This window comes from Balaenoptera physalus (genome assembly GCF_965194825.1).
Source record: "Balaenoptera physalus genome assembly, chromosome: 9".
In the NCBI taxonomy this organism is placed as follows: Eukaryota; Metazoa; Chordata; class Mammalia; order Artiodactyla; family Balaenopteridae; genus Balaenoptera; species Balaenoptera physalus.
Window position 1 is genome coordinate 82,067,330 of NC_138888.1, and position 14,110 is coordinate 82,081,439.

Genomic DNA, 14,110 nt, shown 5'->3' on the forward strand with positions numbered 1-14,110 from the left:
TTTTTGGAAGGTTGCACTCTAGAATTTTTTGGTCGATTTTCGACCTCAGTATTTTTTGGAGGGCAGGTGTCATTTACAGAACTGCAATTGGTGAATATTTAGTGACCTTTTGCAGTGGGTTTAAAGCTGCTGTTGTGGGAAACGGCCACAAGGATGCAGCATTTCTCCATTCCCAAATCTGGGTACTAGGGCAGCAGAGCCATTCTAGAAGTCGTTTGTCTAGGTTGTAAATTTGAATGGAATGTGCCAGGAAAACCCCCCATAAGTCTATGTCTCATTACTCCTAGTTCGTTGTTTTAATTTTTTCAATTGGGGTAATGGTTAGAATGTTGCTTGTCCAAGGTGTACACACTCTGGTTCATCTACATATTCTACATACCTATTTATGTAGAGATCATCTTCCCTTGTAAATTATTACAGTGTTCCGTAATCCTTCCTTGCTATATGGTCGGTCTTTTTGATATATGTATATAATATGTATTTGTATACATATGGTAACGCTAATCTTCATTTATCCATTCCCCCCACCTTTACTTTTAGATAAGCATAGTTCTTTTTTAATAAGTCTGTGATTGACTTTCTGTGTGGAAATATGTTCATTTGTGTCAGTTATTAGATAACGCCTATAAGTGATATCATAGGATATAGGACTTTTGCTTTCCGACTTACCTCATGTTCTGTGATTATCTCCAAGATCATCTATGGGGCCTCAAAGAGCAGTGTTTCATTGTTTTCCATGGCTAGTATTCATTGTGTACATGGACCACTTCTTCTTTATCCTTTCATCTGTAGATGGACATTTTGGTTGCTTCACTGTCTTGTCTATTGTGAATAAGGCTGCAGTGCAGCTTTTGCAGCCCGGGTCTTCTTCATTCTGGTCTTCTCAGGTGAGAGGCCCATTGGTGCGCCTGCTGGATTGACTGGTACCTCAATTTTTCCTTTTAAACGCAGCTCTTTCCTGTTCTCATTATTAGCGTTTAACCCTTTTACATCTCACCAGCAGCTAGAGGGTACACAGTTCTCTAAAACCTCTTCAGCATTTATTGTTTGTAGACTTTTTGCCAATGGTCAGTCGACTGGTGTGAATTGAAGACTTTTTGTAGATTAGATTGCATGAGTCTAATACTTCCTGAGGCTGAGCTTTTATCCATTTTCCTTTCTTTAAAAAGAGAGTGAGTAAAACTTACCTCTTCATACTATCTTCTTGAAAATTTTGCCTGTTTTGAATTTTTTTTATCCATTCCCTACCTCAGCACAATTTTGAGGGCAGGTGTCCTTTACAGCCCTGAGTCCTTGTGAATGGTAAGTGACCATTAGCTGTGGGTTAAAAGCTGCTCTTGCGGGAATCGGCCACATGGCGGCAGCATTTCTCCTTTACCAAATCTGGTTACTAGGTCAACAGAGCCTTACTGGAAGTGGTGTTCTAGGTTGTAAATTAGAATGGCATGTGAGAGGAAAACGCCCTTTAATGTATGTCTCATTACTTCTTGTTGGTATTTTTAACTTAATTTTTATTTTTTATCACAGCAAACTTGATTACAATGTTTTGTTTGTTCTAGGTGTGCAAGATGTGGTTCTATCACACATATACATATATCTATTCTTCTTCGGAGCCTTTTCCCAGGTAGGTTATGAAACAATGTTGAGTAGTCTTCTCTTGGTATTGCTTAGGTCTTTGGTGATTACATATTTCACAGGTGTTTGTATCTCTCTGTTAACCTCAATACGGTAATGTATCCATTCCTCACACCTTTCTATTTGGTGAACCATACGTTTTTATATTGATTCTATGATAGTGTTTCTCTGTGGAAATATCTTTGTTTGTATCATTTTTTAGGTAACCCCTATATATGATATGATAGGATATGTGTCTTTCGCTTTCTCACTTACTCCAAGTTGCGTGATTACTTCTAGACTCATCTACGGTGCTGCAAATGGCATTGTTTCATTTTTTCACTAGCTCATATTCCATCTGTACAGGTAGCAGTTCTTCTTTGTCCACCCATCTGTCGGTGGACTTTTTGGTTACTTCCATATCTTGGCTATTGTAATAGTGTGCAATGCAGATTTGCGTGGCTGTGTCCTTCCAATTCTGTCTTCTTAGTTTATAGGTCCAGGAATAGGTCTGCTGGATCATATGGTAGCTCAATGTTTACTTTTTAAAGGCACCTCTGTTCTGTTCTCCTTAGTGGCTCTTTCCAGGTTACGTCCCACTTAAAGTGGAGGGCATGTATTTCTTCCCAGCACCTTCAGGATTTATTCTTTGTAGTTTTTGCTGATGATTATTCTGAGTGGTGTGAGCTGATACCTCTTTGTGGTTGAATTTGCATGTGTCTCATAATGCGTTGAAATTGAGCTTTAAGACATGATCTTTTTATTTTTCCAGCTGTGATTAGAGCTTATTTCTTCACAGTGTTTTCTTAAAGTATGTGTCACCATTTGAAATATTTTGGCCATTATCTCCCTCAAGACATTTTGAGGGCAGGTTTCATTTACAGCCCTGCAGTACTTGTTCATATGAAGTGACCATTAGCTCAGGCTTTAAACCTGCTTTTGCAGGTAACGGCCAGAGAGCGGCAGCCTTTCTACGTTTCCCATGCTGGTACTAGGGAAACAGACCTACCGGCCAGTGGTGTTCTTCGGTTATAAATTAGAGTGCAATGTGCCCGGATAAACACACAAATGTTGATGTCTCCTTGCTTTTGTTTGTTTTTAAATTGAGTTTATTATTAGAGTAACATTCCATTGTGTACGTGGACCACTTCTTCTTGGTGCATTCCTCGGTTGATGGACATTTTCATTGCTTCCAAGTGCTGGCTATGGTAAATCTTGCTGGCGTACAGGTTTGCCAGCCTGTGACTTTTTGATTCTCATTTTCTCAGGTGATAGGCCAAGCAGTGGTTGTGATTGATTGACTGGTAGCTCAATGTTTCCCTTTTCAAAGCACCTACACTGTGTTTTCATTAGTGGCTCTTTACATGCCCCCCCTTACAACCGAAGGTACGCATTTCTCCACACTCCCTTCACGGTTTATTTTTTGCAGCATTTTTCCTAATGGCCATTCTGACTGCTGTGAGCTGATAGGTTTTTGTAATATGGGTATGCATGTCATTAAAATTTTTTAAATTCGTCATATTCCTACCCCTTTTTCTTTTCTCTTAAAAGAAAAACCCGTGAGTACAATATAGCTCCTGAACTTGTCTTCTTCGAAGCTTGCCCTCTTTTGAATTTTTTGGTCGATTTTAGACCCCAGAAATTTTCTGGAGGGCAGGTATCATTTACAGAACTGCAAGTTGGTGAAAATTTAGTGACCTTTTGCAGTGGGTTCAAAGCTGCTGTTGTGGGAAACGGCCACAAGGAGGTAGCATTTCTCCATTCCCCAATCTGGGTACTAGGGCAGCAGAGCCTTTCTGGAAGTCATTGTCCTAGGTTGTAAATTAGAATGGAAATTGCCAGGAGGAATCCCCATAAGTTTATGTCTCATTACTTCTTCTGGGTTTTTAAAATTTTTTTAATCTGGGTAAAGTTTAGAATATTGTTTGTCCTAGGTGTACACAATCTGGTTCATTTGTACATTATGTATGTCTATTAATGTACAGATCCTCTTCCCATGTAAAATATTACAGTGTTCCGTCGACCTCCCTTGCTATATGTTCGGTGTTTTTGATACATGTATATAATATGTATTTGTATATGTATGGTAACACTAATGTTCATTTCTCAATTTCCCCCCTCCTTTCCTTTCAGATGAGCATAGTTTGTTTTCTAAGCCTGTGAGTGTCTTTCTCTTTGGAAATATGTTCATCTGTGTCAGTTATTAGATAATGCCATAAGTGATAATATAGGATATAGGTGTTTTGCTTTCCGACCTACTTCATGTTTTGTGATTATCTCCAGGCTCAAGTATGGTGCCTCAAAGAGCAGTGCTTCAATGTTTTCCATGGCTAATATTCCATTGTGTACATGGACCACTTCTTCTTGGTGCATTCCTCTGTCGATGGACATTTTCGTTGCTTCCAAGTGTTGCCTATGGTAAATATTGCTGGAGTGCAGGATTGCCAGCCTGTGATTTTTGATTTTCATTTTCTCAGGTGATAGACCCAGCAGTGGGTATGATTGATTGACTGGTACGGTAGCTCAACGTTTACCTTTTCAAGGCAACTCCATTGTGCTTTCATTAGTGGCTCTTACCACGTCCCCCTTAGAATCAAGGGTACGCATTTCTCCACAATCACGTCAGCATTTATTGTTGGCAGAATTTTTTTTGATGGCCATTATGACTGGTGTGAGCTGATAGGTTTTTGTAATTTGGGTTTATATGTTTGTAAAAATTCCTACAATTCATCATTTTTCCACGGCTTTTTCTTTTCTGTTAAAAGAAAAAAGCAAAAAAGTGTGAGTATAATATACCTCTTCAAATATTCTTTTTGGAAGGTTGCACTCTAGAATTTTTTGGTCGATTTTCGACCTCAGTATTTTTTGGAGGTCAGGTGTCATTTACAGAACTGCAATTGGTGAATATTTAGTGACCTTTTGCAGTGGGTTTAAAGCTGCTGTTGTGGGAAACGGCCACAAGGATGCAGCATTTCTCCATTCCCAAATCTGGGTACTAGGGCAGCAGAGCCATTCTAGAAGTCGTTTGTCTAGGTTGTAAATTTGAATGGAATGTGCCAGGAAAACCCCCCATAAGTCTATGTCTCATTACTCCTAGTTCGTTGTTTTAATTTTTTCAATTGGGGTAATGGTTAGAATGTTGCTTGTCCAAGGTGTACACACTCTGGTTCATCTACATATTCTACATACCTATTTATGTAGAGATCCTCTTCCCTTGTAAATTATTACAGTGTTCCGTAATCCTTCCTTGCTATATGGTCGGTCTTTTTGATATATGTATATAATATGTATTTGTATACATATGGTAACGCTAATCTTCATTTATCCATTCCCCCCACCTTTACTTTTAGATAAGCATAGTTCTTTTTTAATAAGTCTGTGATTGACTTTCTGTGTGGAAATATGTTCATTTGTGTCAGTTATTAGATAACGCCTATAAGTGATATCATAGGATATAGGACTTTTGCTTTCCGACTTACCTCATGTTCTGTGATTATCTCCAAGATCATCTATGGGGCCTCAAAGAGCAGTGTTTCATTGTTTTCCATGGCTAGTATTCATTGTGTACATGGACCACTTCTTCTTTATCCTTTCATCTGTAGATGGACATTGTGGTTGCTTCACTGTCTTGTCTATTGTGAATAAGGCTGCAGTGCAGCTTTTGCAGCCCGGGTCTTCTTCATTCTGGTCTTCTCAGGTGAGAGGCCCATTGGTGCGCCTGCTGGATTGACTGGTACCTCAATTTTTCCTTTTAAACGCAGCTCTTTCCTGTTCTCATTATTAGCGTTTAACCCTTTTACATCTCACCAGCAGCTAGAGGGTACACAGTTCTCTAAAACCTCTTCAGCATTTATTGTTTGTAGACTTTTTGCCAATGGTCAGTCGACTGGTGTGAATTGAAGACTTTTTGTAGATTAGATTGCATGAGTCTAATACTTCCTGAGGCTGAGCTTTTATCCATTTTCCTTTCTTTAAAAAGAGAGTGAGTAAAACTTACCTCTTCATACTATCTTCTTGAAAATTTTGCCTGTTTTGAATTTTTTTTATCCATTCCCTACCTCAGCACAATTTTGAGGGCAGGTGTCCTTTACAGCCCTGAGTCCTTGTGAATGGTAAGTGACCATTAGCTGTGGGTTAAAAGCTGCTCTTGCGGGAATCGGCCACATGGCGGCAGCATTTCTCCTTTACCAAATCTGGTTACTAGGTCAACAGAGCCTTACTGGAAGTGGTGTTCTAGGTTGTAAATTAGAATGGCATGTGAGAGGAAAACGCCCTTTAATGTATGTCTCATTACTTCTTGTTGGTATTTTTAACTTAATTTTTATTTTTTATCACAGCAAACTTGATTACAATGTTTTGTTTGTTCTAGGTGTGCAAGATGTGGTTCTATCACACATATACCTATATCTATTCTTCTTCGGAGCCTTTTCCCAGGTAGGTTATGAAACAATGTTGAGTAGTCTTCTCTTGGTATTGCTTAGGTCTTTGGTGATTACATATTTCACAGGTGTTTGTATCTCTCTGTTAACCTCAATACGGTAATGTATCCATTCCTCACACCTTTCTATTTGGTGAACCATACGTTTTTATATTGATTCTATGATAGTGTTTCTCTGTGGAAATATCTTTGTTTGTATCATTTTTTAGGTAACCCCTATATATGATATGATAGGATATGTGTCTTTCGCTTTCTCACTTACTCCAAGTTGCGTGATTACTTCTAGACTCATCTACGGTGCTGCAAATGGCATTGTTTCATTTTTTCACTAGCTCATATTCCATCTGTACAGGTAGCAGTTCTTCTTTGTCCACCCATCTGTCGGTGGACTTTTTGGTTACTTCCATATCTTGGCTATTGTAATAGTGTGCAATGCAGATTTGCGTGGCTGTGTCCTTCCAATTCTGTCTTCTTAGTTTATAGGTCCAGGAATAGGTCTGCTGGATCATATGGTAGCTCAATGTTGACTTTTTAAAGGCACCTCTGTTCTGTTCTCCTTAGTGGCTCTTTCCAGGTTACGTCCCACTTAAAGTGGAGGGCATGTATTTCTTCCCAGCACCTTCAGGATTTATTCTTTGTAGTTTTTGCTGATGATTATTCTGAGTGGTGTGAGCTGATACCTCTTTGTGGTTGAATTTGCATGTGTCTCATAATGCGTTGAAATTGAGCTTTAAGACATGATCTTTTTATTTTTCCAGCTGTGATTAGAGCTTATTTCTTCACAGTGTTTTCTTAAAGTATGTGTCACCATTTGAAATATTTTGGCCATTATCTCCCTCAAGACATTTTGAGGGCAGGTTTCATTTACAGCCCTGCAGTACTTGTTCATATGAAGTGACCATTAGCTCAGGCTTTAAACCTGCTTTTGCAGGTAACGGCCAGAGAGCGGCAGCCTTTCTACGTTTCCCATGCTGGTACTAGGGAAACAGACCTACCGGCCAGTGGTGTTCTTCGGTTATAAATTAGAGTGCAATGTGCCCGGATAAACCCACAAATGTTGATGTCTCCTTGCTTTTGTTTGTTTTTAAATTGAGTTTATATTTATTATTAGAGTAACATTCCATTGTGTACGTGGACCACTTCTTCTTGGTGCATTCCTCGGTTGATGGACATTTTCATTGCTTCCAAGTGCTGGCTATGGTAAATCTTGCTGGCGTACAGGTTTGCCAGCCTGTGACTTTTTGATTCTCATTTTCTCAGGTGATAGGCCAAGCAGTGGTTGTGATTGATTGACTGGTAGCTCAATGTTTCCCTTTTCAAAGCACCTACACTGTGTTTTCATTAGTGGCTCTTTACATGCCCCCCCTTACAACCGAAGGTACGCATTTCTCCACACTCCCTTCACGGTTTATTTTTTGCAGCATTTTCCCTAATGGCCATTCTGACTGCTGTGAGCTGATAGGTTTTTGTAATATGGGTATGCATGTCATTAAAATTTTTTAAATTCGTCATATTCCTACCCCTTTTTCTTTTCTCTTAAAAGAAAAACCCGTGAGTACAATATAGCTCTTGAACTTGTCTTCTTCGAAGCTTGCCCTCTTTTGAATTTTTTGGTCGATTTTAGACCCCAGAAATTTTCTGGAGGGCAGGTATCATTTACAGAACTGCAAGTTGGTGAAAATTTAGTGACCTTTTGCAGTGGGTTCAAAGCTGCTGTTGTGGGAAACGGCCACAAGGAGGTAGCATTTCTCCATTCCCCAATCTGGGTACTAGGGCAGCAGAGCCTTTCTGGAAGTCATTGTCCTAGGTTGTAAATTAGAATGGAAATTGCCAGGAGGAATCCCCATAAGTTTATGTCTCATTACTTCTTCTGGGTTTTTAAAATTTTTTTAATCTGGGTAAAGTTTAGAATATTGTTTGTCCTAGGTGTACACAATCTGGTTCATTTGTACATTATGTATGTCTATTAATGTACAGATCCTCTTCCCATGTAAAATATTACAGTGTTCCGTCGACCTCCCTTGCTATATGTTCGGTGTTTTTGATACATGTATATAATATGTATTTGTATATGTATGGTAACACTAATGTTCATTTCTCAATTTCCCCCCTCCTTTCCTTTCAGATGAGCATAGTTTGTTTTCTAAGCCTGTGAGTGTCTTTCTCTTTGGAAATATGTTCATCTGTGTCAGTTATTAGATAATGCCATAAGTGATAATATAGGATATAGGTGTTTTGCTTTCCGACCTACTTCATGTTTTGTGATTATCTCCAGGCTCAAGTATGGTGCCTCAAAGAGCAATGCTTCAATGTTTTCCATGGCTAATATTCCATTGTGTACATGGACCACTTCTTCTTGGTGCATTCCTCTGTCGATGGACATTTTCGTTGCTTCCTAGTGTTGCCTATGGTAAATATTGCTGGAGTGCAGGATTGCCAGCCTGTGATTTTTGATTTTCATTTTCTCAGGTGATAGACCCAGCAGTGGGTATGATTGATTGACTGGTACGGTAGCTCAACGTTTACCTTTTCAAGGCAACTCCATTGTGCTTTCATTAGTGGCTCTTACCACGTCCCCCTTAGAATCAAGGGTACGCATTTCTCCACAATCACGTCAGCATTTATTGTTGGCAGAATTTTTTTTGATGGCCATTATGACTGGTGTGAGCTGATAGGTTTTTGTAATTTGGGTTTACATGTCTGTAAAAATTCCTACAATTCATCATTTTTCCATGGCTTTTCCTTTTCTATTAAAAGAAAAAAGCAAAAAAGTGTGAGTATAATATACCTCTTCAAATTTTCTTTTTGGAAGGTTGCACTCTAGAATTTTTTGGTCGATTTTCGACCTCAGTATTTTTTGGAGGGCAGGTGTCATTTACAGAACTGCAATTGGTGAATATTTAGTGACCTTTTGCAGTGGGTTTAAAGCTGCTGTTGTGGGAAACGGCACAAGGATGCAGCATTTCTCCATTCCCAAATCTGGGTACTAGGGCAGCAGAGCCATTCTGGAAGTCGTTTGTCTAGGTTGTAAATTTGAATGGAATGTGCCAGGAAAACCCCCATAAGTCTATGTCTCATTACTCCTAGTTCGTTGTTTTAATTTTTTCAATTGGGGTAATGGTTAGAATGTTGCTTGTCCAAGGTGTACACACTCTGGTTCAACTACATATTCTACATACCTATTTATGTAGAGATCCTCTTCCCTTGTAAATTATTACAGTGATCCGTAATCCTTCCTTGCTATATGGTCGGTCTTTTTGATATATGTATATAATATGTATTTGTATACATATGGTAACGCTAATCTTCATTTATCCATTCCCCCCACCTTTACTTTTAGATAAGCATAGTTCTTTTTTAATAAGTCTGTGATTGACTTTCTGTGTGGAAATATGTTCATTTGTGTCAGTTATTAGATAACGCCTATAAGTGATATCATAGGATATAGGACTTTTGCTTTCCGACTTACCTCATGTTCTGTGATTATCTCCAAGATCATCTATGGGGCCTCAAAGAGCAGTGTTTCATTGTTTTCCATGGCTAGTATTCATTGTGTACATGGACCACTTCTTCTTTTTCCTTTCATCTGTAGATGGACATTTTGGTTGCTTCACTGTCTTGTCTATTGTGAATAAGGCTGCAGTGCAGCTTTTGCAGCCCGGGTCTTCTTCATTCTGGTCTTCTCAGGTGAGAGGCCCATTGGTGCGCCTGCTGGATTGACTGGTACCTCAATTTTTCCTTTTAAACGCAGCTCTTTCCTGTTCTCATTATTAGCGTTTAACCCTTTTACATCTCACCAGCAGCTAGAGGGTACACAGTTCTCTAAAACCTCTTCCGCATTTATTGTTTGTAGACTTTTTGCCAATGGTCAGTCGACTGGTGTGAGTTGAAGACTTTTTGTAGATTAGATTGCATGAGTCTAATACTTCCTGAGGCTGAGCTTTTATCCATTTTCCTTTCTTTAAAAAGAGAGTGAGTAAAACTTACCTCTTCATACTATCTTCTTGAAAATTTTGCCTGTTTTGAATTTTTTTTATCCATTCCCTACCTCAGCACAATTTTGAGGGCAGGTGTCCTTTACAGCCCTGAGTCCTTGTGAATGGTAAGTGACCATTAGCTGTGGGTTAAAAGCTGCTCTTGCGGGAATCGGCCACATGGCGGCAGCATTTCTCCTTTTCCAAATCTGGTTACTAGGTCAACAGAGCCTTACTGGAAGTGGTGTTCTAGGTTGTAAATTAGAATGGCATGTGAGAGGAAAACGCCCTTTAATGTATGTCTCATTACTTCTTGTTGGTATTTTTAACTTAATTTTTATTTTTTATCACAGCAAACTTGATTACAATGTTTTGTTTGTTCTAGGTGTGCAAGATGTGGTTCTTTCACACATATACATATATCTATTCTTCTTCGGAGCCTTTTCCCATGTAGGTTATGACACAATGTTGAGTAGTCTTCTCTTGGTATTGCGTAGGTCTTTGGTGATTACATATTTCACAGGTGTTTGTATCTCTCTGTTAACCTCAATACGGTAATGTATCCATTCCTCACACCTTTCTATTTGGTGAACCATACGTTTTTATATTGATTCTATGATAGTGTTTCTCTGTGGAAATATCTTTGTTTGTATCATTTTTTAGGTAACCCCTATATATGATATGATAGGATATGTGTCTTTCGCTTTCTCACTTACTCCAAGTTGCGTGATTACTTCTAGACTCATCTACGGTGCTGCAAATGGCATTGTTTCATTTTTTCACTAGCTCATATTCCATCTGTACAGGTAGCAGTTCTTCTTTGTCCACCCATCTGTCGGTGGACTTTTTGGTTACTTCCATATCTTGGCTATTGTAATAGTGTGCAATGCAGATTTGCGTGGCTGTGTCCTTCCAATTCTGTCTTCTTAGTTTATAGGTCCAGAAATAGGTCTGCTGGATCATATGGTAGCTCAATGTTTACTTTTTAAAGGCACCTCTGTTCTGTTCTCCTTAGTGGCTCTTTCCAGGTTACGTCCCACTTAAAGTGGAGGGCATGTATTTCTTCCCAGCACCTTCAGGATTTATTGTTTGTAGTTTTTGCTGATGATTATTCTGAGTGGTGTGAGCTGATACCTCTTTGTGGTTGAATTTGCATGTGTCTCATAATGCGTTGAAATTGAGCTTTAAGACATGATCTTTTTATTTTTCCAGCTGTGATTAGAGCTTATTTCTTCACAGTGTTTTCTTAAAGTATGTGTCACCATTTGAAATATTTTGGCCATTATCTCCCTCAAGACATTTTGAGGGCAGGTTTCATTTACAGCCCTGCAGTACTTGTTCATATGAAGTGACCATTAGCTCAGGCTTTAAACCTGCTTTTGCAGGTAACGGCCAGAGAGCGGCAGCCTTTCTACGTTTCCCATGCTGGTACTAGGGAAACAGACCTACCGGGCAGTGGTGTTCTTCGGTTATAAATTAGAGTGCAATGTGCCCGTTACCCACAAATGTTGATGTCTCCTTGCTTTTGTTTGTTTTTAAATTGAATTTATATTTATTATTAGAGTAACATTCCATTGTGTACGTGGACCACTTCTTCTTGGTGCATTCCTCGGTTGATGGACATTTTCATTGCTTCCAAGTGCTGGCTATGGTAAATCTTGCTGGCGTACAGGTTTGCCAGCCTGTGACTTTTTGATTCTCATTTTCTCAGGTGATAGGCCAAGCAGTGGTTGTGATTGATTGACTGGTAGCTCAATGTTTCCCTTTTCAAAGCACCTACACTGTGTTTTCATTAGTGGCTCTTTACATGCCCCCCCTTACAACCGAAGGTACGCATTTCTCCACACTCCCTTCACGGTTTATTTTTTGCAGCATTTTTCCTAATGGCCATTCTGACTGCTGTGAGCTGATAGGTTTTTGTAATATGGGTATGCATGTCATTAAAATTTTTTAAATTCGTCATATTCCTACCCCTTTTTCTTTTCTCTTAAAAGAAAAACCCGTGAGTACAATATAGCTCTTGAACTTGTCTTCTTCGAAGCTTGCCCTCTTTTGAATTTTTTGGTCGATTTTAGACCCCAGAAATTTTCTGGAGGGCAGGTATCATTTACAGAACTGCAAGTTGGTGAAAATTTAGTGACCTTTTGCAGTGGGTTCAAAGCTGCTGTTGTGGGAAACGGCCACAAGGAGGTAGCATTTCTCCATTCCCCAATCTGGGTACTAGGGCAGCAGAGCCTTTCTGGAAGTCATTGTCCTAGGTTGTAAATTAGAATGGAAATTGCCAGGAGGAATCCCCATAAGTTTATGTCTCATTACTTCTTCTGGGTTTTTAAAATTTTTTTAATCTGGGTAAAGTTTAGAATATTGTTTGTCCTAGGTGTACACAATCTGGTTCATTTGTACATTATGTATGTCTATTAATGTACAGATCCTCTTCCCATGTAAAATATTACAGTGTTCCGTCGACCTCCCTTGCTATATGTTCGGTGTTTTTGATACATGTATATAATATGTATTGGTATATGTATGGTAACACTAATGTTCATTTCTCAATTTCCCCCCTCCTTTCCTTTCAGATGAGCATAGTTTGTTTTCTAAGCCTGTGAGTGTCTTTCTCTTTGGAAATATGTTCATCTGTGTCAGTTATTAGATAATGCCATAAGTGATAATATAGGATATAGGTGTTTTGCTTTCCGACCTACTTCATGTTTTGTGATTATCTCCAGGCTCAAGTATGGTGCCTCAAAGAGCAGTGCTTCAATGTTTTCCATGGCTAATATTCCATTGTGTACATGGACCACTTCTTCTTGGTGCATTCCTCTGTCGATGGACATTTTCGTTGCTTCCAAGTGTTGCCTATGGTAAATATTGCTGGAGTGCAGGATTGCCAGCCTGTGATTTTTGATTTTCATTTTCTCAGGTGATAGACCCAGCAGTGGGTATGATTGATTGACTGGTACGGGAGCTCAACGTTTACCTTTTCAAGGCAACTCCATTGTGCTTTCATTAGTGGCTCTTACCACGTCCCCCTTAGAATCAAGGGTACGCATTTCTCCACAATCACGTCAGCATTTATTGTTGGCAGAATTTTTTTTGATGGCCATTATGACTGGTGTGAGCTGATAGGTTTTTGTAATTTGGGTTTACATGTCTGTAAAAATTCCTACAATTCATCATTTTTCCATGGCTTTTTCTTTTCTATTAAAAGAAAAAAGCAAAAAAGTGTGAGTATAATATACCTCTTCAAATTTTCTTTTTGGAAGGTTGCACTCTAGAATTTTTTGGTCGATTTTCGACCTCAGTATTTTTTGGAGGGCAGGTGTCATTTACAGAACTGCAATTGGTGAATATTTAGTGACCTTTTGCAGTGGGTTTAAAGCTGCTGTTGTGGGAAACGGCACAAGGATGCAGCATTTCTCCATTCCCAAATCTGGGTACTAGGGCAGCAGAGCCATTCTGGAAGTCGTTTGTCTAGGTTGTAAATTTGAATGGAATGTGCCAGGAAAACCCCCCATAAGTCTATGTCTCATTACTCCTAGTTCGTTGTTTTAATTTTTTCAATTGGGGTAATGGTTAGAATGTTGCTTGTCCAAGGTGTACACACTCTGGTTCAACTACATATTCTACATACCTATTTATGTAGAGATCCTCTTCCCTTGTAAATTATTACAGTGATCCGTAATCCTTCCTTGCTATATGGTCGGTCTTTTTGATATATGTATATAATATGTATTTGTATACATATGGTAACGCTAATCTTCATTTATCCATTCCCCCCACCTTTACTTTTAGATAAGCATAGTTCTTTTTTAATAAGTGTGTGATTGACTTTCTGTGTGGAAATATGTTCATTTGTGTCAGTTATTAGATAACGCCTATAAGTGATATCATAGGATATAGGACTTTTGCTTTCCGACTTACCTCATGTTCTGTGATTATCTCCAAGATCATCTATGGGGCCTCAAAGAGCAGTGTTTCATTGTTTTCCATGGCTAGTATTCATTGTGTACATGGACCACTTCTTCTTTTTCCTTTCATCTGTAGATGGACATTTTGGTTGCTTCACTGTCTTGTCTATTGTGAA